General features: G+C 35.4%; 1 long non-coding RNA gene across 18 annotated transcripts in view; it reads left to right on the forward strand.

Moving 5' to 3' along the window:
• Nucleotides 1-23,780, forward strand: part of LOC136106144 (uncharacterized) — a 474,182-nt gene that overhangs the window by 131,652 nt on the left and 318,750 nt on the right. Inside the window, exon 6 of one of the 18 annotated variants that reach the window (XR_011740882.1) lies at nt 9,026-9,124. The exons of the other annotated variants lie outside the window; for them this stretch is intronic. This is a non-coding gene — a long non-coding RNA (uncharacterized lncRNA). The remainder of the gene's footprint in view (nt 1-9,025; nt 9,125-23,780) is intronic. 18 annotated transcript variants of the gene reach the window in all.

Here is a 23,780-nt window from a genome sequence, read left to right on the forward strand (position 1 = left end):
GTATTTGATGAGCCCAACATACTAAATTAAATCACATAGTAAGCAAAATGTTTCAGGACACTTTAAATATGAGACCCGTCCATGTGTTCAAGTGCCTAAGAAAGGTCTGAAGGAAAATCTTAGTTGGCTTTCTATTGAAATGTGTGACAGATCTGTGACCATAAACCGACCCTGTTTGTATCTGCTGACTGTACTCCTGGAAACTTGTGAGAGCGTGCACAACAGAAATATGTTAGAATTTCTGTAAGGCAGCAGTTACGCTCTGTATGGATGATGAAAGAATATGAAAAATAGGACAAAGCTAAGTGCGTATTTTAGTATTACTATGGTCCTTTTGTATATAGGAGCTATGAGTATTCTAAGCACCACAGATTCATATTAACCTGTGAAAGCATCATGCAAGCAAGGCATCCTTCACTCACAGACTACAACCTCAATTCATACAGTGAAAAAATGGAATTCTGCTTGTTCTCCTGTGTTTTAGTTTGACATTTGGCCTGCAAGAGACTTTTTCAAGATAAATTGAGACTTTAACATGTGAGTCTAAAATAAGTGTGAGTATACTCTGAAGTGCCCTTAAATTGCATCACAGTATTTTTATCTTTAAGTTTTAGTTGCACTACCAGCAAAACACATGGACCTCATTCGTTATCCTGATGATTTTTTATGTTATTGCTTAAAATCAAAGCTGCCCTCTCCTTCTAGTTTTTGTTGGTTTAAGTTAAGTATCTATTAATATGCATCATATTTAAAACAAATATTTATATTTTCAGCCTTTGAGCCACCAGATAAACACAAAGAAATTTTAAATATATTTCCAAGCTGACAGCCAAAGACGAAAGATAACTTTACCATTAGAAAAGCTGCTTTTGAATAATAATTACTGATAATAATGTGATTGTGTCACTTTCTCACACATGTACTAGTAGATTTATTTCTTCTTTGGCTGACTGAATATTCTTAATAAATAGATTTTCAAAGTTTTACGGTTCTAGTAGCATCTTGTACTTTGAATGAGAGCTGAGTAGCTTGTGTTTGCTGAAATGGGTGAAATACATTGCACAAACTGGTGCCCATCTCTGTGTGCGCATATCTCTACATGCTTTCTCTTGTACTGTGAAAAGATGGGAGCAGCTAATAGAGCAGTATTCACAGCGATAGTTGAGAAAATAGCTTTGCAGACTTCGCTCTAGTCTCAGAAAATGGGTAGAGCTGAAAGTGTGATGGCAGCTCCTCCTTAGTTCATCCCCCTTGGGCAGCCTGGTGCTTGTAACAGCACTGACCTTTTACAGGGCTGTGGAAGAGGGAGATCAAAGTCCTGTTCTGTCTGTGCCCTGGTGGAAGCTGGGCAGGGTCCCTCTCCACTTGTGTGCTGGGTTAGTTTGTAAATTCATTTTGCTGCAGTATTATGGTAGTTCTATGTGTGTAAATACATTTTATTTCTTATTTATGTTACTGTATTTTTTTAAAGCAATAAATGCTGGTCTTTATCAATTACATTATACACAGTAATTTACAAAACCGTGCTTGTAATTTTGTATCTGTCTCTGCAATTAAAATGTACTATCTGAGTTACTTGGAGAGGTAGTCTTATTCCTTTATACTTGGCTTCTTGCGTGTAAAGAGAATAGATTAGTTATGAGCTAAGCGTTTAACTGGCAAGGTTTGTCATCTTAAGCTAATATTGTACTTACGTTGTATTAGGCCTCTTCTCATTAGAAGTGACTGAGACAGTCTGATTTTAAATATTAAATATAAGATCAAAAATTAAGTAGTTTTGCATGTTTCCCTTCTTCAGGGAAACAATTTTTGTTCCACAGAAATTCCAGATAACTGTCAGTTCCTCATAGGCTTTCATCATTTCTGTTTCTGCTCCATTTCTGTCTCGTGGTGGTCCTTATTCAAGATGCTAGCTCATTAAAAATAACAATTGCCCTGCTAAATCTAAAGATACAGTTCTTAAAAATCTGACTGATATTCTACAAGGAGAGACACAGAAAGGGAAAGAGAATCAACATGATCTTAATCCTGTATTTGCTGCCCTTAATAGAGACTTTTTATTCCTTTTGGTTTCTCACTCCAAATATCACAATAGCCAATGTCATTATGTCATTACTGTCTTAATAAAATTATAATAATTAATTAAAAAAATGAAGAAGATAATAAAAAGAAAGTTTCTGTTGTCATATGTGCTTATGCGTGTGCCTTATTATGGAATTGCTGTTATATTACTGAATGCAAGTCTATTTACGCTTTCTTAAAAGGTTTATGATGTATCTAGTATGCAGGTGATAAACATGCATGTCCAGTGCTCCATGGATGTGTATTTTAGTCACTTCAAGATTCAGCTTTAAAGTGTTAAAATGGTAATATGTGCAGTTTGATGTGCTACCTCATGATAGGTTTGATTTTAATAAAAATCAAATCTAAACTATATATTAAAAGTTTTACATAATAAATGCCAACAATTATTCTTTGCAGATAAAGTGGAACTTTTCTTTGCTAATCAGTGGTGGTGAAATGATGGGATAATAAAGGCATAGCACTGGTGTGTAAATGATTGATTAGCGAAAAAAAAAAAAAGAAAACACAGACTTAAAAGGTACTTTTTAAATTGAATTCTGAGTATGAGTAGAACAGTATTTGACAGAAGGATGTGGATGAATTTTACCATTGATTTTAGAAAGGGAGGGAGTCATAAGCCTAAAAGCTTATACATAATGAATCTTATTTCTGTTTTAATGGTGCTGTTGCATCATTTTGGCAAATAAAGTTATCCTAGTGCAAAATGGAACTCAGACAGCAGTGAGTCATGTGTATTGATTCTTCAAGTTGTACTTGAATAGAACTAGTGTAAGGTGGGTGAGTAAACTGGTAAACCAAGTCTTTTGTCTGCAGCTTACTGCTCTGGGCAGCATCTTTAGCTTGGTGGTAGACTTAGTAGCTCAGGTGAGTGGGATGTAGTTGAACCAGGAATAGGTATTGTTTTATTTCCTTGCCCTGAAGCATTTATGTACAGCAGATTGTTCTGATTCTTGCAGTTGCTCTTGCTTTTCTCTACACGGTAAGTGCCCACAGAGATTCTCTCTCTCTTTTTAAGAAATTGTGTGATACAGCATTTTGGTCAGTTCTTGCATTCCCATGAGTATGTAATTGTTGTTGAATAATTATTGATTTCCACATTTAAGTGATAAGCTATAGTAATTTTTAATGCCCCAACACATTTGCAGCTCCATCTTTTAAAGATTCTTTTTTAATTCTAATATTTAAATATCTAGAATATGGTCCCTTGGCATTGCTGCTGTTTATAGAGCAGATGTAACCAACATTGAGGAAAACAGAATGGCTTTATACAGCATTAGAAGTGGCCATCATAATGAGCTGCCCAAATTGAGGACGATCTTTAAATCCATTCTGTGAAGTGCTGTAACTTTTTCATATGCAGTATTGATTGGATTCCCATTCTGATGAGCAAAACTGCGATGTTTCAGTCTGTGTGTGCTGGTGTGTATTTTTTTTCTCTTTTTTTTTCTCTCCTGTATTTTAAATTGCAATATTGATATTGAACTACCTTGAAATAATAGAATCTGCACCCTCCATGCTCTGAAACTGGTGTATTTCTATCATGGTCCTCAGGCAATACCAGAAGCAAATAGGAGACTTTTTTGAGTACTCTGCAAATACAGAGAGTTTTCTGTTTCAATTTAAATACTTCTACAATAAGTTTCAAAACATTTTTAAAAATGGATTTTCACTTCACAGTCTGATGGAAAATAATTTTATCAGATTTTGTTATAAATGGAAATATAAACTGATCTGAATTGAGTTTGCAGGGTTCAGTCCTCCCCATCTACTGCCACTCCTGTGTTCCTGCCTTGTGCTGCAGGGGTATTGATGCTGTTGTGTGGAAAGAGGCCTCAGGAAGCTGATTATCTAAACCCTAACCCTATGAAAAGATACCATTTGGGCACTAATTGAGCTTTCTAAAATGGCTTATCTGGACTTATACACATATTAGTAAGGCACAAGCAAAGGCTCTGAAATGCAAGGGCAAGGGGAATGTTAGTAGTAAGCCTGGCTTTAGGTTAGCTTAGTGACTGTGGAACAGCACTCAAAAGACTTCTAGACCTCAGTTCTGAAAATCAGTGGCTTAATAACTCTCTAGCTTGCTGTTTATCTGAATAAAATCTAGGCTGTGAATTTGCCATAGTTACACTCCCGCAAGTTACATGGCAAACCAGTCAAATCTTCTGGAAAGAAATATAACTTAAACAGAATGTAATTAAAATCCATCTCCAGGGATACTGATATGGAAATAGCTCAATTAAAACACAGCTGAATTTGCAAAGGGATAATATTTATGACCAGAAAAACATAACCTGCGTGTGATGTAATGTAATGCCTTGAATTTCCAAATTCCTTTTCTTTATTTAAAAGTTGCGGTTATAATGTTCATCAATTTTATGATGGATGTAGAGACTTACAAAATAAAGTTTTAAAAGCCTGAAGAAAACTTTTGAAAAAGTTGTACCTGAAATACAACCTATTCACAGCTATCTTTGCACGTCTTTGTTGTGAAATATAAAAGCTAAATGCTATCTGTTCTGAAGGAACACTGAGCAAGACAAAGTATTTGATGTGACACATTCATGCTTTGCTTGTCAAGCAAAACAGTTTTCACTATTATTCACTGCCCTCTGTATATTGGAGAACATATCTAAAGCAAGCTGAACGCTCTTGTGTTTTGTGATAGTGTGTTACTGGGAAAATAAAACAGCTACAATTATCTGCTCAACAAATAGAACTTGTCAGCCAGCAGGCATGCAGAACTAATGCAGATGGCCAGCTCAGAATAGCTGTCAAACAGAAAGACTGAAATAAAATATACTTTCTTCATATTCTGTAGAGTCTCTGAAATATTTTGGTTTGAAGTCAGTTCAGAGGATTTTAGTGCTCTTTCTTAGCTCAGGTGTTTTCTCAGCTTCTGGAGAAAAAAATAATCTTTTCTAGAGGAGGAGGTATACTAAAATAGTGACAGCTGTCTCTGGATGTCGCATGGAGATGCTGGAGATGGTTCTTTGCATGAAAGTGTTTCTGTCCTTGGAACAGAAGAATGGGATTTATGGCTACTATATGTAGAGATTTTGGAAACATAGAGATTTTGTATAATCCAGGACAGGTAACTGTTTTCCTGTTTTGAATGAATACCTTATTTTCCCGTGCTTTGGGCTGGATGTTGGTAGCACCTCAGAGAAACACTCTCTTACTGGAGAGTATTTTTATTATTTACTCTTCTGTTAGTTATTTTATTCTTTATAGTTAATGAAAAATACTCCACTGGATCTCCCGTTCCTCACTATGTGTTATTTCTTTGCAGCACAGACATGTAATAGGTACTACAAAATTTTGGATTAAAGTAAAATGTACAATTGACAGTTACTGTTTGCATAGGGATCATTGGAGAAATTATACCTGATGTATTTATTAATGTGTGGTTTTGCCTACCATGCAGGGTGATGGCATGAAGAGAAGGCTTTGTGTAAAATAATTTAGTCCATGTGGAGTGTGTCTGTTAAGATTGTCATAGATAATGTAAAGCTGTTTTGGTTGTGTGGTATCAGATTTCCAATTGCTCTGGTTTTTGACATACACCCCCCCTTTTTTATTTTTTTTTTTACTATTATATTCAGAGGGTTTTTTTGTTCCATTTTGTTTTGTGTTTTAATGGGTGCTGTGCCAGGGGAGAATTTTTGTCCTGTAGTTCGAAAACAAAAGGGATGTGCGGTGACAACAAAAGGAAATAAATTGAAAACAAATAGAAGACAACTCAAAAGTGCCATACTATATATTCAGGCAGTGGAATGTATAGCTGGAAGCGTTCAGTCAATCAGAATGGACTTTTCAAAGGGCTTCTGTGTGAAAGCACACAATTGGTTAGATGTATATTATATGGCACTGTCAGCCTCCCAGGGAGGATCACACACACGCCAATGGTCTGATCTAGTGAGGCACATCCTTTGATCTAAATGATAAGAAGCTACCCATGTGCCAGTATAAACTTATTTGATTGCACCAGCTCTTGTTATTTCCCTTTGCTCTGTGGGATACCCTAGTACAAAGCTAAACTGGAAGATTAATATTCACTTTTGTGCCTGTATCCTTTGTTGTTTCCTCTTAAGGAGAAAAATGTTGAGAAGCCCTTATTTATTTTTAATAGAAATCTTAATGTGCGCTGTAGCTTGCTGTAGTTCAAACCACTCTACATCCCAGACTGGTATGTGGCAGGTTGTACACCGTTCTTTGCTTAACTTCTTACAATAAAAGTAGCTCGAGGCTGTGTGAAAGATTAACCTACTCACAGGATTCATGAGATATATAGCTGGGTAGGGTGAAAAGCAGCAAAGTGTTTTGTGTTTTTTTTTTTTAATTTATTTTATTTTATTTATTTTATTTTTAATGTCTCCAACATCTTATATATTAAAAGCTTCTAGCACCTGCTGTTTTTTAAAAATCTTTTGATCTTAAATTCTAGGTTCCTGGGGGCTTTAAGAACATAGGCTGCCGAAATACCTTTTACAGGACCTCATGGGAAATTTAGAAACACAAAAACCTGGCCCAGGAGTCCAGTGCTCTGCCAGGGTGTGTATTTCTTTAATATTTTAACAAGCTTCAAAATATTTCCATACAAAGTTATAAACATTCTTAATTATCTTTTAATTTTTGTTAGATGTCACATCCTGTATTCAAGAATAGTATATAACAGGCTTTTACTGAATTTGCAATTTAAGTAGGTGGATGCAGAACACTAAACTTCAGGAGGAATTATGGAGTGATGAAAAGGATGTTTCTGGATATACATTTATCTATCTAGCTTTCAAAGATACAATTATGTATTTGCTTTAGGGGGCTGTGAGGGAAGTTGTTGAGTCGCCATCCCTGGGGGCGTTTAGAGGGCATGTAGATGTGGTGCTTAGGGACGTGGTTTAGAGGTGGACTTGGCAGTGCTGAGTTAATGGTTTGATTTGATGATCTTAAAGGTCTTTTCTAACCAAAATGATTGTGTTATATATATATGCGTGTGTGTGTGTATTTACTTAGACACTCAAACACTTATGGCATATATGTACTTACTATTTCGAATGTAGGTTGGTGAGTGTGTATGTTTACATACATTTGCACACTCTGTTTTTGAAGAACTTGTAGCACCTTTAGTAATTCAGATTTCTGTTTAACTGGCAGAGGTATTTTGTCTCACATTGAAAAGCTGAATTTGATCTGCTTTTAAGAGTTGAGCCTGAAGGGTGTTTTTCAAACTATGGAGCAGCAATTGGACCATAAGTTTTGTTTTCAGTTGTTCTCTGGTTTCTAATTTCTTGATGGTTTCACACCACCCCCACACCCCCTCCAGTATTCTTCTGCTTCGTTCCATGAGACTTTCAAGTGTCTAAATATTAGCTTGGTGAACTGTTGAAGTTTTCCTTTGCTGATTTCTTTGGCTATATTATTTTGGCTGTGTTTTTCTTGCATGTTGACCATTTCAGTCATTCAGAGCTGACAATGTACCTTTTCTCTGCTCACATTCTATTTATGTTGAAATATGGGTGTTAGACATGTTTGACTTATGTTCTTCCAGATGTATGAGCAGAATTTTCAGTGTGCTGTGTGGAAACATAGAAACACGAGACATAAAAGTTTATTAACCTTTCAACACAAAACACAAGTTATTATTGAACATTTTGTCATCAAAGAAACCCTAACTGCAACATTTTGTTACAAGAAAGTCCAGTTTTCAGGAAGTTGTTTGTGTTTTATTTATATGACATGATGACTGTGACTTTGTACCTTAAGAGCAGCATTCTTGTTGTAGCATTGGTTTTGGTCTGAAAGAAAACACAAAGCAGAACAAAAAAAACCCCAAACCACTGTGTGTAGAGATTCTCACAGTTAACACTGAAAACTATGAAACTCATGCATGTGCACACACACTGCTTACTTGTCTCTCTGTGTGAAAGACAACTAAAGAGGGAAAACAAGACAGAGCAAATTGATTTAGTATATAGGATACATTCATTGTTTAATTACTCCATATCAGTAGTTACTGCACAGTCACTAGTACCTCACATAGCCAGCCATTCAAGATGCACTTATTGAATTTATGCCAGTGTATCGTATATCCAATTGTAAAAATATAGCTTGACACATCTTATGTTGGTTTCCCCAATTACAATATTGTCAGGCCTTTGTTTACTGAGATCAACATTTTTTTAATGCTAACTGCATTGGAGAATTCTCAAGTCTATCATGGGTTTTCTCCAGAAAGAGAGACTTAAAATTTCATTGTAGTCAACTGTTGAAGTGTAAGACACTTATGCCACTGTCTGCCTTGGGAAGTGGTGTCCCAGTACTTTCTTAATCAAGTGGTAGGTTTTTCTAAGATTGCGGTAAGCAGAACTTGATATCAAGACTTTGTCTCCCAGTGGTGAAACACATTGAACCTGGATTTTGATGCCACATGTACCTGTCATCATTTTATTACTTGATCCAGTTATTTCAGCAGAACAAAAGACTTGAAAAATAACACTGAGAACTCCATAAATGAGCCCTGTACCACAGCCAGATTTTCTTTGGAAAAACATGTTTCATTTTGCTTGTCAGTGTTTCATTAGTAAGTACAAAACTTGCCAAAAAAGATCAGACTTTAAACAGAATCTAAGGCCAGGTTTATGTGTGGCCAATAGGAAACACATAGGTAACTTAAAGAAGTGGAGAAATCAATAACCTTTGACAAGTAACTGACAGGCTAGACATAGGCTCTTAAAATAGGTTATTGGGCATTGAAGCAAGAAAAATTAACATAAAACCTTTTTCACATTTAGTGTCAAAATTATTTGGGGTAATTCAATGATGAAAGGTAATTTCCTGGAAAGTTGTTTATTAAGATAACAGGACAATGGAGGATATCCTGTTTACAGCTGGCAGGTGCGATGCCTGGTTTTTGATTTTATTTATTTGTTCTTTTCCTTAGCTCACATGGAACTCATGAGGAAATACAGTATATCCAGCAGCACAAATCCCCATGAAAAATATTGCTGGTGGCTGCATTCCAGTGAAGGCAAAGCATATTGTAAATAACGTTCTTCCTTTTTGTTTCCCCCACCTCTTTATTAGCTTCTCTCCAGTGCTGACTCCATCAGTGCACTTTTATATCAGTACCTATAAATTATCAGCATCCGCCATTGATCTGATAGTGAGGACAAGAATGAAGTGTTTAAATCTCAACTTTGATTTAAAAGTTTGTGCTGGATGTTTTTACTGCCAGAATTCCCTTACGGAGAAGCTGAATTCAGTAAAAAACAGTAAGACTTTAACAGAAATCCTATGCTTAGAGTCTTCCCCTTTCTCCCTCTTCCCCCATAGCTTTTCCAGCAAGTATTTCCATAAAAGACGATTCAGCTTTAGTAGAAGTTTTATGAGTGATGTGAAAACTTACCAGCTATTTTGCAGGACCAGGGCTTCTGATAGAGAGCACAGAGTTGGTGATAAGACAACAGTGCCACTACCTCCTGACAGATTTTAGGACAAGGACTTAACTGTTTCTCAGCCTAAAGATTCTTGCTGGGCAACGTTCACATATACCTGCTTTGTTTTGGATTAATTTTTATATACTGTGGCTGTTGTTGTCATTTGGCTTTGCTGCTTAATTTTTTGCTATTTGTTTGGCTTAGAAGGGTCTTTCTCTAAGGGTCCTGAGGTCAATCTCTGTAAACGATGTTGGTTTCTCACTGTGGTTCATTATATAAAGACATTAGAGAGATCTTTGACTGACACCTGAGGAGAATACATGCATATGATGTCAGAAGACTTATTTTTGACTTTGCGCACACACGCAGCCTCTCATTGTTATGCTTGAGAAGAAAACTCAAAACACTTCAGTGATTCAGACACATTATTTTGTCAAGTCCTTACTCTGTCTTGTTGACAGAATACATTTTCTCAAAAGCTGAAATCATTCTGTCAAGGAAACTTATTTTGTTCAATAATCCTACTTGTTGACAAATGTTCAAGAGGAAAAAAAATCTTCAATTATTCTGGGAATGTTCTGCCAGGTATCTCAAGGTTTATTTATTTTGCCGTGGGAAAGAATGGTTATTAGTTTGTAGGTGAACTATCCAGGTCTCGATGTAATGAGAGAGAAATGTAGCTTCCTTATACTTAGGTGAGCGTGCTTTAGGGGAGGCTATTTTCAAAGAAGGTTGTTCAATTTTAGGTCGCATTCTAGATGACTGGATCAGCAGTGCGGGACAGGCAGCACGGATATCAAGGGGGTGGAGGAAGGATGAGCAAAAGCAGATGTATCTGTTGTTTGTGTCAAGCAGCCATGGCGATGGAATGAAGGCACATATTCAAGTGGACTCATCTTAATAGTTATGAAGAAAAATAGAAAAATATGAGAAGATAAAAAATGTTCTCACTGGGCTATTTCTACTTGTCTTCCCTCTCCTCCCAGTTCCAATTTTGGAAGGTGAATTCCTGGGTTTAGGGTTTTTTTGTCAACTGAGTGAGAGCTGAAAATCTGCCAGATTCGCTCCATTGAGTGTTAGGAGCCATGTGAACACCTTAATATTCAGTTGTTGTCATGTATGGATATGTATGCAGAGCACCTGGAAGAAAATAAGTGACTTTCAGTGCTCACTTTTGTTTCTAGCTGACACTGGTGATGAACTTGCACTAGTTTTAGTAGGTTAGAAATAGGCTTTTGAGACAGGGACCTGATTGATATTTCTACAGTGACTCTTAATGGAATTTAAACTTTTGAGTCATTTAACGTACTTTGGAAAAACCTGTGGGAGGTTGGAACATGTCAGGGAAGAATGTTAAGCTGGTTTTGATGATATTTTATGAACTTTAGTTTAAGATTTTTCTTTAAAATTTAGTCTAATGAGTGTTCTTATGTTTTAATAGTTAAACCCTATAAGCTGTGACTGCTTGTAACCATATATCCCATCCACTGTGTATTTGGGAGTGATGGTGATGCCTGTGTGCTTGTGTTCTTCCATTCAGTGTCATCAAGAAACCTTCACTCAGTCCCATAATCGAGTTCTACAGAAACTTTTTCTGTTGATCTTTCGATATGTTAAGGTTTCTTTTGTTCTCTAGACTCATGGCAAGGAAAATAACAACTGTGATTTGGTTTTGGATAACGATCCTAGTCCATTAATTGATACTCACAAAGTTTTTCCTTCTTTAATAGTGCAGTCACTTTTTTATTGTTTTGGCTTATTCTTTTCTTCCCTATTGTATTGTCTGCCACATTTGTTTAAGCAGATTTTTTTTTTCTTTTCATGCATTTCATTGATTTACCAGTCCTTTGTAGTCTTGCTGTCAATTGTCTTGATCTCTTTAATCCCTAATACACAGCATTTTTGTCATACATTAAAAAAGATGTCATTCTATCTGATTTTTCATTCAAAGGAAATTCAGATTTTTGAAATAATAAGCAGTGTGTTATAACGGGTGCTTCTTTGACACCTTTAGATCAAAGAGAAAAGCAACAGGGTTTTTAATAGCTACTCTTAGATGTAAATCATATTGAAAAACTGAGTAAAAGTAGAACAGTCCCGACTTTTCCTTTCAGACAGGCGGTCTTTCTATCTTTGAGTTTTGTCGCAGATCATAGTACTGGTTTCACAGCTGACCATGTTCAGCAGAGTATCTGAACAACATTGTGAGGTTTCTACATCTCTGATGTTCTCACTTCCAGACACAAAATTGGAAGAGTGTATTGTTACAGAACTCATCAGGTATGACACCTTCTTGAACTCTTGGATGTTTCTGTGGAAGTTCCCGCTGTTCATGCTGTGGTTGTATTTGAGGGTGGCCCCTTGGCCCCAGGTGCTGTGACAGATGTGAAGTGTCAATGTGATGAAAGCTGCCCAGGGCTCTCAATGGAAGAGCCCAGAGTCGGTCCACGCAAGTATGACTGTGTTGCACCAGAAGTCAACAGGGAAAAATGTTTATTTTTAGCAGAAAATACTGGGCCTAAGCAAAAATATATGTATAGTACTGGTAGAGAGAGCTGGGGTGAGATCTTACCAAAAAACAGGATGATGTGTGCTACTGACTTGTAATTATAGATTTCAGTCTCAGATAGGCTTAATCACAATCAGTCCGTAGACGCAATACATGTCCGTGGTGAAAGTGTTGAATATACTACATTGTCTGATAAAATAAACTTCATCTGGACTTTTCTAGTACTAACACGGTTTTGATACATTTGTACTTTGACATCTCTTTTGCAATTATGCCATTCTCAAAGCTGATAATATCTGGTCTGAACTTTCAGTTACTGTGCTCCTTTTAACTCAGCACTTTTTAGTTTGATTTCTTCATGTTTCTCTGATGAGATGAGCTGCTGATTGTTTGTCCTCTCAAGGTGCTCATGGTAGAGAAAAAGGCTTTATTGCCGGTGGCATTAATTCATGTTGTGTATCATTTAGAGGATCACCGTAAGTTGAAGCCTTCTATTTCTAGTTTATTCTCCAAAGTAATGAAAGATTAAAGCCAAGTGAATAATTTAAAATAGTTGCTGTTAAGTTTGTTTAGCCCATTGAGTGTCTACAGAGAAACCGAGAAAACTTTCCAGTACTTGAACTCAAGATAAACATGAGCACACCTAAATAATCGTAGAATATCATAATAAATCATTCTGAAATATCAGTGTAAATCATCATAGTGATTTATGAATGTTATCAGTTTACATGATTTTAAACACCTTTAGGAATCATCATACTCTTTCGCAAGGTAGCTAAGTATGGAGTTGTGGTTCTATTGTTTTGCTGTGGAACCTGTAAATGAACATTTCTCAGCTTAATGGTTATAAAATGTCTGTAGTCCTAATGCATTATGCTATATTAATTCTATTTCTTTCTGTCTCTTCATTCTCCATGAGCTAGCCATTAGTATTTTATTCTATTTTTCTGCTCAGTCTTGCAAATTCATTTGATGTGATATTATATTACTTCTTAGCAGAAATAATTGTTCCTAACGGCTACTGAATCATGAGATCATCAGATTGAAGGAGAATTCCAGAGGCCCTCTAGGCCAACCTCCTGCTCAGAGAAGGGGCAGCTAACAATAATTGTTCAGAAAATTTAAATATCAGGATATGATTTAAGATTGATTTTGTTGTTGTTGTTTTTTAATTAAGTGAATGTACTATGGAATACAGTGCATTCACTAAAAATACCAAATTGTTACTGCTTATTCGCCACATACATGATGAGATTTGGTTGCAGCACTATTTTCATAAAGTTTTATGCAGTATAGGAAAATAAATGTTAATAAAGATACAAGATTGGGACTTACATAGGTTCTTTCCCTAATAAATTTTTCAGATCGAATTTAGTCATAAAAGCATGCTCCTTTTTTTTTTTTTAAGAAACTGTTGGAAATGAACAACACTATCAAACATTTTTTTTTTTAGTAAAACAGGCTGAAAGATGTTTTTTTACCCTCTCTGCATTCATTGCTTTTAAGTGCTGAGGTAGAGAAATTAATCCCTTTGTTCTGTAATGTTTAACCTTTTGCTCTGCAGTGTGCACTTGAATACTCCTACTAGTTGTTTTGCAGAAAACAGGTAGAACAGGTATCTGAAAAAGTACATAATACAATTTGATTACTACCCCTTGACTGGAATACTGCAGTTGGAATTACTTAAATAATATGCAGACATTGACAGATAATTGTCATTTACTCTCATACAGTTGCTCTAAAGGCAGCAGTTGATCACATAAAGAATGGATTTTCTCGTGGAAATTAAAAAGGAATAAAATCCTGTGAGATTTTATGCTGTCTTGAAGAAGAATTCTTTCTCCAAATTCTTAGATGATACAAAATGATGAGTCACTATGGTGCTCAATATTTGCACGTAGTAGCTAAGAATGTGATCTCGAAGTTCAAATTAGGATATCGGGAATGCAGAAATACTCAGTAATGTTTGTTACTGTCATACAATGAAGACACTGCTTTAATAATGCACATGTTGTGAATTATTTTTAGTCACACTGAAATGATTGTATTGTTTTTCATGTGGCAACAACAAAAGCAGCAACAAATTTTGTCTATCTTTCTTGAGTGATGCTGAGCAGTTAGTTCCTCTCAGTACCATAGCTTTAAAATAGGCACCTATAACTGCAGTAACTAAAATTAACAAGGTAAGGAGATAAAGATCTTGAAGAAAAAATCTGAGTGTTGAAACCTAAAATCTCTCAAAACATTAGACATAAATTTGCAAACTTTGAATGCCCATCTCTAGCTTTCAAAACACCTTTTAGCTAAATAGTTACCACTGGGTCCCAGAGAAGGGGATTCCAGAGCACCATTAGGTTGTGCTGAGAACCTGGACCTCCTCTCTTCCCCAGAGCGTCACACCAGGCTGGTATCTGCCGCTCTTCTATAAATCTCCTAGTTAGAGAAAAAAGTATCAAAATGTGCAAATAAAACAGAAGTGGTTTCACCATGGGCACTGGGGACAAAGGATGTGGTAGATACCTGGTTAGGTTTGAGGTTTACTTTGTGGAAAGATGAAGGGCGTGATGCCTGGAGCAGAGCACTGTCCTGAGAGACGGCCCAGATGGACAGCGAGGGCAGAGTAGCACAGGAACTGCTCCTGTGAGTTTCCAAAGCAGGCAGATGATAGCCTGGGCTGAACTTTGGTAACTCAGTAGATGTTTGTGAAGACAGATGGAGTATTGCAGTGATTTTTTTTTTCAGTAAAATCTGCATTTTATTATTTTGCTAATACTTGTTTTTTGCCTCTTTTCCTTGTATTTTGGTTAAAAAGGTCCCTGAAACATGTATAACATTTTTTTTTTACGACTTTTATCTTGCTTCAGTGTTGTGTCCATTTATTTATTTACCAGTTTGTTTCTTTATTTATTTCAGTGATGCTGTTGCTCTTTGAAAGCAGAGGCGGGAAGTATTTTTTTCTTATACAGAAAAAAATAATATGTCTAGTCTCTTGTATATGGATTTTTGGGGAATAATGCAGGTTCTATATTCTCTGATATTTGTGTTTTCTGAGTGCAGACCCATTAGCCAACAAAGCAGAGCTGGTTTGTAGTGTTATAAAAACAAATAATGCAGCAACTGTAATTGACTATAGTATCATTAATAGAGATACAAAGCAGTTGTCTGTCCAAAATGTTTTTTAATTTAGAGGCATTTTCTATTCTGTATTTTCTTACATTCTGCATGAGATAATAGAAACAAGATAAACCTTATCAAATAAGGTGTTGGCTGAGACAATCTGTTAAACCATTTTTGTTTCCTTCAGACAGATGACATTCCTTTTTCTCACATCACAAAAATACATTACAATTGTGTTAAAGGTTTAATTTAAGACTAGTAGAGCAAGAAAATTATCTACTAGGGGTTGTATTCATCTACCAAGCCAGAGCAGTTCTGAGTGGCATTTTGAGTTGTCACTTTTCCTTGACCTGACAGTGGGTTCATGACCCTCCTTATAGTTACTGGTGGATTGTCAGGTTTTGTGTAACTGAGATTGTATTATTGTATTACTGCAATCAGTTGTAAGTTTATAAAAATTGTTTCTGTTGATATTTTACTTTCTAGTTATTTGTTGATCTTGTGTAGAGTTTGAAAAGACTTTTAAAAAGATCTAAACAAATCCAGTGCCTCAAAACTTTGATAATGTAGTGTTGAGTGTGTGTGAGGGAGCCTTACACTTTTTAACACAACCTGAGCTACGTTCAAACCTTTGAGTGGGAAATGCAGCATCTCCCACATCGATTTGGTGGGAATGTGTGGTGTACCAAGGATGCCTGACCCCTGATTTCTGTATCACTGCCAGACCTCTGGTGCTCGTGACATCGCTGTATTAGGTTCCATGCCTGTACAGTGATGCATTGCAATGAGTTCTGGAATCAGCAAACCTTGATTGTCCCTTTCACCTCAATAATATCATTAAAGTAGTAGATTAGCTCTGTGGAGGGAACCTGAAGTTGGAAGATGGATGTCATCATGGATAGCTCAGTGCGTGGCTTCTCATGCAAACCATGGCCATGAGTTCACAGCTCTGAATTATTTTAGACTGGATGTCTTTTTAAGGGTGATCTCTGATTCACCAGCAAATGAAGAAAATCTACAGGCTGATTTCATTTTTTATCGGCTGTTCAGTTTTTGAATTGAATTTGCAAAAATACAGTGAGTTTTCACAACACCAGATTGTTACCTGGAATTACCTGATCCATCATGCTGCAGAGTGTACATGTATTCTTTGCAAAAGGAGCTATAACACCTCAGGCCTTGTTTTGCTTCATCATGTATTATACTTGCATCCTTTTATCCTGTTTCTCGTTCTCTGGATCTGAGCTCTGCCGTCGAGCTGTTGAAGAGCTACCAAAGCCAAGCAGTTGGTGTGAGCAAGGGAGCTTGATATTCGTCGATCACTTAACTAAGGGACTCAGTGTTTGTTTTTCTCTTAATCAGACTCAGTTCCATCATGCAAATTGCATGGCTGCATTTCCTCGTCTTCTCCAAAACTAACTAATGTTCATTACAGTAGTTTTAAGGTAAATCACGTATATAAAATATTACACCAAAGTCATAAATTTGAGTATGAGACAAAACATACCTGGATTCAGGGTAAGAGCAGGGTGTGTGCACAATACTCTCAGAAAACCAATATATAGACAGACTGCAACATCATATCACTCAGAACACATCATCAAGACCTACTCTGCCACTTTGAAAATTTGCAAGCCTCAGTGGAACAGATCCTAGGTTAACTTAAAAATATATTTCATTTAATGCATGATTTCCCCATTCTCTAAATGTTCACCTCAACTGTTTTATAGTATTTCTTCCAATATAATCAAAATGCATGTCTTTTACCATCATCTCAGTTTTGAATTTGTGAAATAAACATCAAAAATGATGCACTCATTTGAGGGGAGAGCTGACCTGTGTCTTCAGAAACTGTTTTCCAAATTACCCAATATTTTGGCCACCACCTTGAAGCACAATAATTTTAAAGCATTTGAGTCAGCAGGGGGAGAGTTTAGAATAGCCCTATATTAAATAGTAAGCAATTTTCAACCTGAACTATAGTGAACTGCTATTCAGCTCTAATATATGGAAAATAAGTAAAATAATTCACTGGTGTAATACCTGCATTGCATTTTAAAGTTTAATATCTCAGCAGTTTTCACAAGAAGAAAAGTATTAATATGACAAATCATATACCCCATGATAATTAGAAGATGTGCTTAAACTCCAGCATTGTATCAACCTGCTTCTTCAGAAGCCTTCTGCTCCAGACTCTTCTATTGAGTGAAAAAAAGTAAGGTCTGTTCAGATATCAGTGACAATTGTTGCATTTACTTGGAGCAGTCTTTGTTAAAAATAAATAAATAAAAAAAAATCAGAGCCTTCATCACTCTGTGTCTGGCTCATTTTCTTTCCTTGGAATGTGAGCTCTTAGCAGCTGTGGTCATGTTTATTACTCTCTGTAGTGGTCATGGTTTTAATTGCAATGTGTATTAGGTGTCATAAAATAATTGATTAACAGCATAATACATTTATAAAAAGATTTCTCAGAGCCAGGTTTTGCTGTATTTTCTGTGCATGGCAGTCCAGTTGACTGCCAGCTATGCTTTTGATGAATCATTACTGAGCCTTGTATTTTTTTCCCCCCTTCTCCTCCTCAAGGCTTAAAACTGAATATTGTGAATTGCAAAACATCACTGGAAAAGTTCACCTGAACTAAGACAGATTTTGTTAGAGGAAAAAGGACTCATCAGTAGGTTCTCAGAATTACACCATTAGATTTAATAGAGAATTATATTTCTATTGTAAGATTTTATACAATGATAACAAAAAATATTTTACGAGGAAAATTCTTAAGATGCCATTCCATATATGTTGTAGATGATCATAAATTAAGTTGAACTTCATTACTGAAGCAGACTACCCAGCCTTGTGGCTCTATCTAGGAATTTAGTTTCTTCTAAACTCCCAGAGATGAAAATTGAAAGTATGTAAAACAATCTATGAATTTATTATTCAAAAAGCTTCATCAGCAGTTTTCTCCCCTCAATCTAATGATAGATCCAGTGAAAAAGTAAATAAATTAGGTATATTTATTCTGTGTACCTTGATGTGCACAATAGGATGCTGTACAAAGCAAGACATGTTCAAAATAATTGAATGGTGTCTGGATTTTCCTGCTACAGATGTTCCAGTGCATGTGGAAAACAGGTTTCTTGACAGGTGTGCTTTTTTCTCTCACATAGCAAGAAAATGCACATTAGCAAATTAGTCAATCTTTGTATGAAACATCAGACACAATTTGGGGGTTTCTGAGGATTTTAAGCTTCTTTTTGGTCTAACATCTAGATCTTGTTATTTCAACAGCTTTTTCTCAGTGGTGGAAACATTGTCTAATGTGCACCTTCTGTCATGCTGATTGGTTTAAATGTGTATTTGAGAGAAGAATGGCAAACCTTTTTGGTACTGTATTTCTACAGCATGAATCTCTTATGGTATTGCATAGATAGAAAACGGAAGTGTTTTTCATTCTGGGGAGCAGAGGATTCTCAAAATCTTTAGAAAATATACTTTTCTACTGATTCTAGACCAAGTGCAAGTATTTACACCTGGTATTGTAAGAAGAACTCCATTTAAAAGAAATACACAAATGACAACAAAGTATTTTCCAAATACATTTTTATCATATCCCTTTGTCTATTTAGCTAGCTTTAGATTTAGTTCTTTGAATCCAAAGCTCTGTTCTCACAAATAGAATGGATTCCTTTTGAATTCTGCATCTTTTGTATCCTTTGTTTTGGAATTTTGTATCACCTGCTACTGTACAGTTGGTTAAAGATACGATTTTATATATGGTGAGCCATTACTTGTGCTGTGAATATCACCATGAGAAAATTGGCTTCATTTTGATTGTATTGTAGCAAATCTGAATGATGTTTGGAATTATTAGAAGAAGAGCTAGATGGATGATTGTATGGATACTTCAGAAAGACTGTCAGGTCTAAATACCAAGTAACATTGTGTTTACAAGTCATTAAATTGTTTGAAAGAAGCTTTTGAGAAGAGGGTAATTTCAAATACAGACCAGGAAGTAGCCCAAAGAATGATATTGTGCTGAAATTATAGTATGCTCCTGTTGTTTTTATGGATTGATTTAACACTTTTGGAAGCTTCCAATGTACTTAACAGAATTATGAGCGCCATCTCTGGCATCCGTTTAACTTCTGTCACCGTTGCAATGTTGGCACTGTAGGACTGGCATACAAAGCCATAACTTCACAGTGGAGCTACAAACATTTATTGCAGGAGAATGGAAAAAATGAAAATGCTTTAGTTGTTTAAAGCAGAAAGGATGTTTAGGGTGACAGTGATGGGTTCATTAGTATTTATATGTTTAATATGAATTGGGAAGACTACAAACAGTAAATCAGGCTGACAGTATTATCTCCCGCATCTCATAAACAAGCAATACAGTCTCTGAAAAAATGAAGGAATATTATTGCATGTCGTTGAGTCGGAGAAATAGGAATATGTTTTTAGTCATGCAGAAGCTCCATAGCTTTTTAAATAAATGGAATAGCTAGGATCTAACATTTACAGAGCTGAAAATGAAGCTGTGATCCTTGTCACTTAAGATACTATAGGTATGTTGGTTCATCTTACAGAGAAGCTAATCCTGTGTTGAATCAGTCTTTTTTGAAGATACATTTTTTAAAATCTGTCAATTTGTTTTTCATAACTGGTCAAAATCTCACGATATGTAAGAGGACAGCAGGTTTAAGTTTAGATTTCAACACACTATTCAAGCACATGTTTAATGCCACACTTGTTAAATTAATAGGACTACTTATATCTAACAATTTAAATATTATTACAAGGTACTGAATTGAGCTGTTTCAGAGCATATCTAAACCCAAACGTTAATAAATATTATAGCTAATAAAGATGTTTGTAGATTTACTATTTAGATAAAAGGGCTTTTCAATTTGGAATATAATTTAGTCTGCGGTAGCTACATGAATGGGTATTTCCTAGTCATCTAATCTTTAAACATCTTCTAGTAAAAGACATTTGATAGTTAAATATTAATAGAAGCATATAAAAAATGGAGAGGATAAGGCAGTATAATATGTGAAAGTGGCATGGAAGAACAGCATGTAATTAAGTCTAAGACTGTTACGATCAAACTAATGCTGTCTGAAATATTCTTGCTATATAACTTTAATTTAAAAAATATTTTTCATTTAGGTAAAATAAAAGTTGGATCACAATAAGAAATTGTGTTTGTGAAAGAGTGTTTGTATTGCTGATATTTTATAAGTTGTGTCAAAAATGATAGGTGATATTTTGATGAAAATATAACCATGAAAAGATGACTTTAGCAGTAAAAATAAATTTAGAAAGTATTACATTTGTAGTATTACCTTACTGTAATTTTGTAAGCTGAAACAAAATAAATAGATAAGAAAAAATTTCCAAGCAAGTTACAATGGAGACAGAAATTATTTTTTATTAAAGGAAAAACAATTCTTTTAAGTCACTTTTCCAAAGCGAGCTCTCAGTTTTAAAAATATCATTAAATGAAATATTTGTTTATGTAAGATGCCAAGACTGATGGCCATGAGCATCTAGGTAATAGATTATGCAGCCAGAAGGGAGTATTGTTGTCATCTAGTCTGACTCCATGAATTAATTTCTGTTTGTATTGGTGCAGATCGCACAGAAAAAAAAAAAAGAAAGCACCTCATCCTTAAGATGATTAGTGTTGAAAAATCTTCTATTTGCCCCTATGCTGGCAGTATTACAAAATTGAACCTTATTTCTGACTGTTTCTAATTTATCTTCCAACCATTTAATCTCATATTTCTGTCTGCTAGACTGAACTGATTGCCAGTTTTTTTCATCTACAAAGCAATAGTTGATCTCAAAGGCTTGACCTTCAGCTTTTTGATAAATAAAGCATGGGGAGATACTACATTCTCCCATGCATATTGTCCCAGCACTTAACAATTCTCAAGGAATATATCTGAAACCTCTGGTGTTTAATTTGGCTTTTAATGGTTAGTCAAAACGTGGATACTACTTTCGAATATCTTTGCTTACTTGAGGGTTTTTTCTGTTTATTAGTGAGTATTAAACATTTCAGGTTCTGCTGAAATCTCACATCCTGGCTGGTGATCCACTGGAATTTCAATAGCTTTTTCAAGAACCATTGCTTTGCAGGACAATATCTATTGCCATACAGTCATTGTTCTTTTGATATTAAAGTAAGTGTCACGCAATTGTATGCACCTGACCAAACTATGCAAATTGCTTTGGCTTCAGGGACTGTCCACTTTATAGTTCAATGCTTTTTGATCCTCATGGGTTTGTGACATTTACCAGAGAGCAGATTAGATGTGCGTTGGTGGTGGTGTATTTTGGGTCTTTTTTGTGTGTTTGTTTGTTTGTTTCCCCCCAATTACCGAAATAGAAATGGAACAATGTAAGGCCAAGAATGGGTCTTTTTGGGCTCTTGTTAGAAGGATATATTGATGAGAATTTACTTTTACAGCTAAAGACTCTTCAATTAATTACTTTTATTCAATTTAGTTTGTGCCTTCTTTATGTTATATTATTCTTTCTAGTTGCTTGAAGTATGCAGGATTAATTGCATTTCCCTAAATGTCATAATCCACTGGGTTACCTATCAACTATTCCATAATTTTGTTTGGGATTAGATCTTATTAGATGTGGATCTGTCCTTCATGAGGTCTCCCTAAGATCTATTTTATACCAATAGATCTATTGTAATCTAGCAGCATGTGAGTGAATGTGAACTGTTATCCAAAGATAGGATTTGATGGACCTGTAGCTATGCATTTTAACAACCTCAGTTCAGCATCTTTTGCTGTTGAAGTTAATTGGAACTGGCAGACAATCATCACAGGTGAGACAGAGTTGTAGAGAAACACTAACTCAGGAAAGGACTAGTTTATATTTTGTGTATGGCACAATGCATCATGCAATTCCTGGTGGACTGAATGATAAATGTGTTTCAGTTTGCTTTTTAACTGGTGCTCTTTCATTCATTCAATTTGATTAGGCCTTTTCTGAATCTTATTTTGGATTTGCTATAATCATATACCATCTATTAACTTTTTAGAATTACACCTTTCTATCTTAATTTCTACCAGATCTTTTCAGGTATACAACTTAACTTTTATTTTGACTAAACATGTACTAAACTATTTGTGTTTCTGTACATCACTAAAGTGTTTCCTTTGGTCAGAATCACTCAGCAGTTTGAGTTTTAATAATTTCAATGTATCTTTCACTTTTCTGCCATATTCATTGCACCCGAGTCTTGTGGGAGTTGCTAGTTTTCTAATGGATCCTTAATTCTTGGATTTAGACATATTCTTTCCTCATCCTTTATTTGTTTTCTCTGTATTGAACTTCGTTCTGTGCTGAATTCCCATGATGTGCTGCTGACTTTTGCTGTTGTTGAACCAAATGATACCCTGAGAGAGTCAAAGGATCACCACAGTTCATTATCAAAGGCCAAAGAACCCATTTTGTACAGGAGGAGAAGGCAAATAAATTATAGCTCTTGCAAGGCACTGTGACTGCTTGTCAAGAGAGGTTAATGCTAAATTGAATTGTAATGAAGTGTTTTGATTTGGGAATGGTTAAACTTCTCATTTTGATTTAAAAAGTCAAAGTAGTCTTACAGAAGTTATGAATGGCCCTTTCATTACCTATGCAGAGCAATGTATTTGGCAACGTGCTTTTAAACAACAATATTGAAAATGCCGTGGTATAACATCTTGATTGTCCTGTTTCACTTGGAAACAACTTCCAGTTTTAAAAAGAATTGAGAGACTCGTTTTGCTGATTGGGTTCTCATGCAATTATCTTAGTTATACAATATGGTATATGGAATAATACATTTGTCTGTATTAGTGAAACATAGATGGCGGTTCTAGCTCTGAAGTAGCGTAATTTTAATTATATCTGACACAGGGCCCTTTTGATACTTTTCCATAGATTTATTTTTTGAAGCTGGTATCAACTCAGATCATATACTGCAGATGCATTGAAAGTCATACTGCTTATTGTTGCATTGGAGCTCATAGAGGACACCAAAGCTGTGATATCCTGATAAAACCAATATTAATACAACCTTGAAGATGACAAAACAAAACAAAATTTAAAAAATAAATTCTACAGCGGACTAGACATTTGAATATTGGACTATAATTGAGCCAAGGCTTGGAGAGCATCACAGAGGAACTGTTTTGTTAATAACAGAAGAACCCATAGATGTACTGCTGCTCTCCTGTTCTTGTGGATCACTGATTTTTCTTATACATACAAAGTAAGGATATCCTGTCAACAGAGGGATAGAAAGAAAATTGAAATACATAGAGACAGCCTGTTTTATTGAAAAACAAAAGTTTTCAGTTACTTTTTTCTTTTCTTAAAAGCAATTTATAGACACACAAGTTATACTGTTTAGCAGCTTTCATTCCACTAATATGATTGTGTAACTGAGAATAATTATAACAAATACGTCAGAATGGATAAAGTTAGAAAGATCTTTTAAAATGTTGAAAAATAGTGATTACTTGTCACTGTTCTGTAACTATTTACTGTGTCTAATTATTGTACATAAAACAAGTGCAATTTTATGCCAGGTATTGAAAGCTCATTTTTTTAAGTGCTACAAC

This window comes from Patagioenas fasciata, chromosome 11 (assembly GCF_037038585.1).
Source record: "Patagioenas fasciata isolate bPatFas1 chromosome 11, bPatFas1.hap1, whole genome shotgun sequence".
Classification (NCBI taxonomy): Eukaryota; Metazoa; Chordata; class Aves; order Columbiformes; family Columbidae; genus Patagioenas; species Patagioenas fasciata.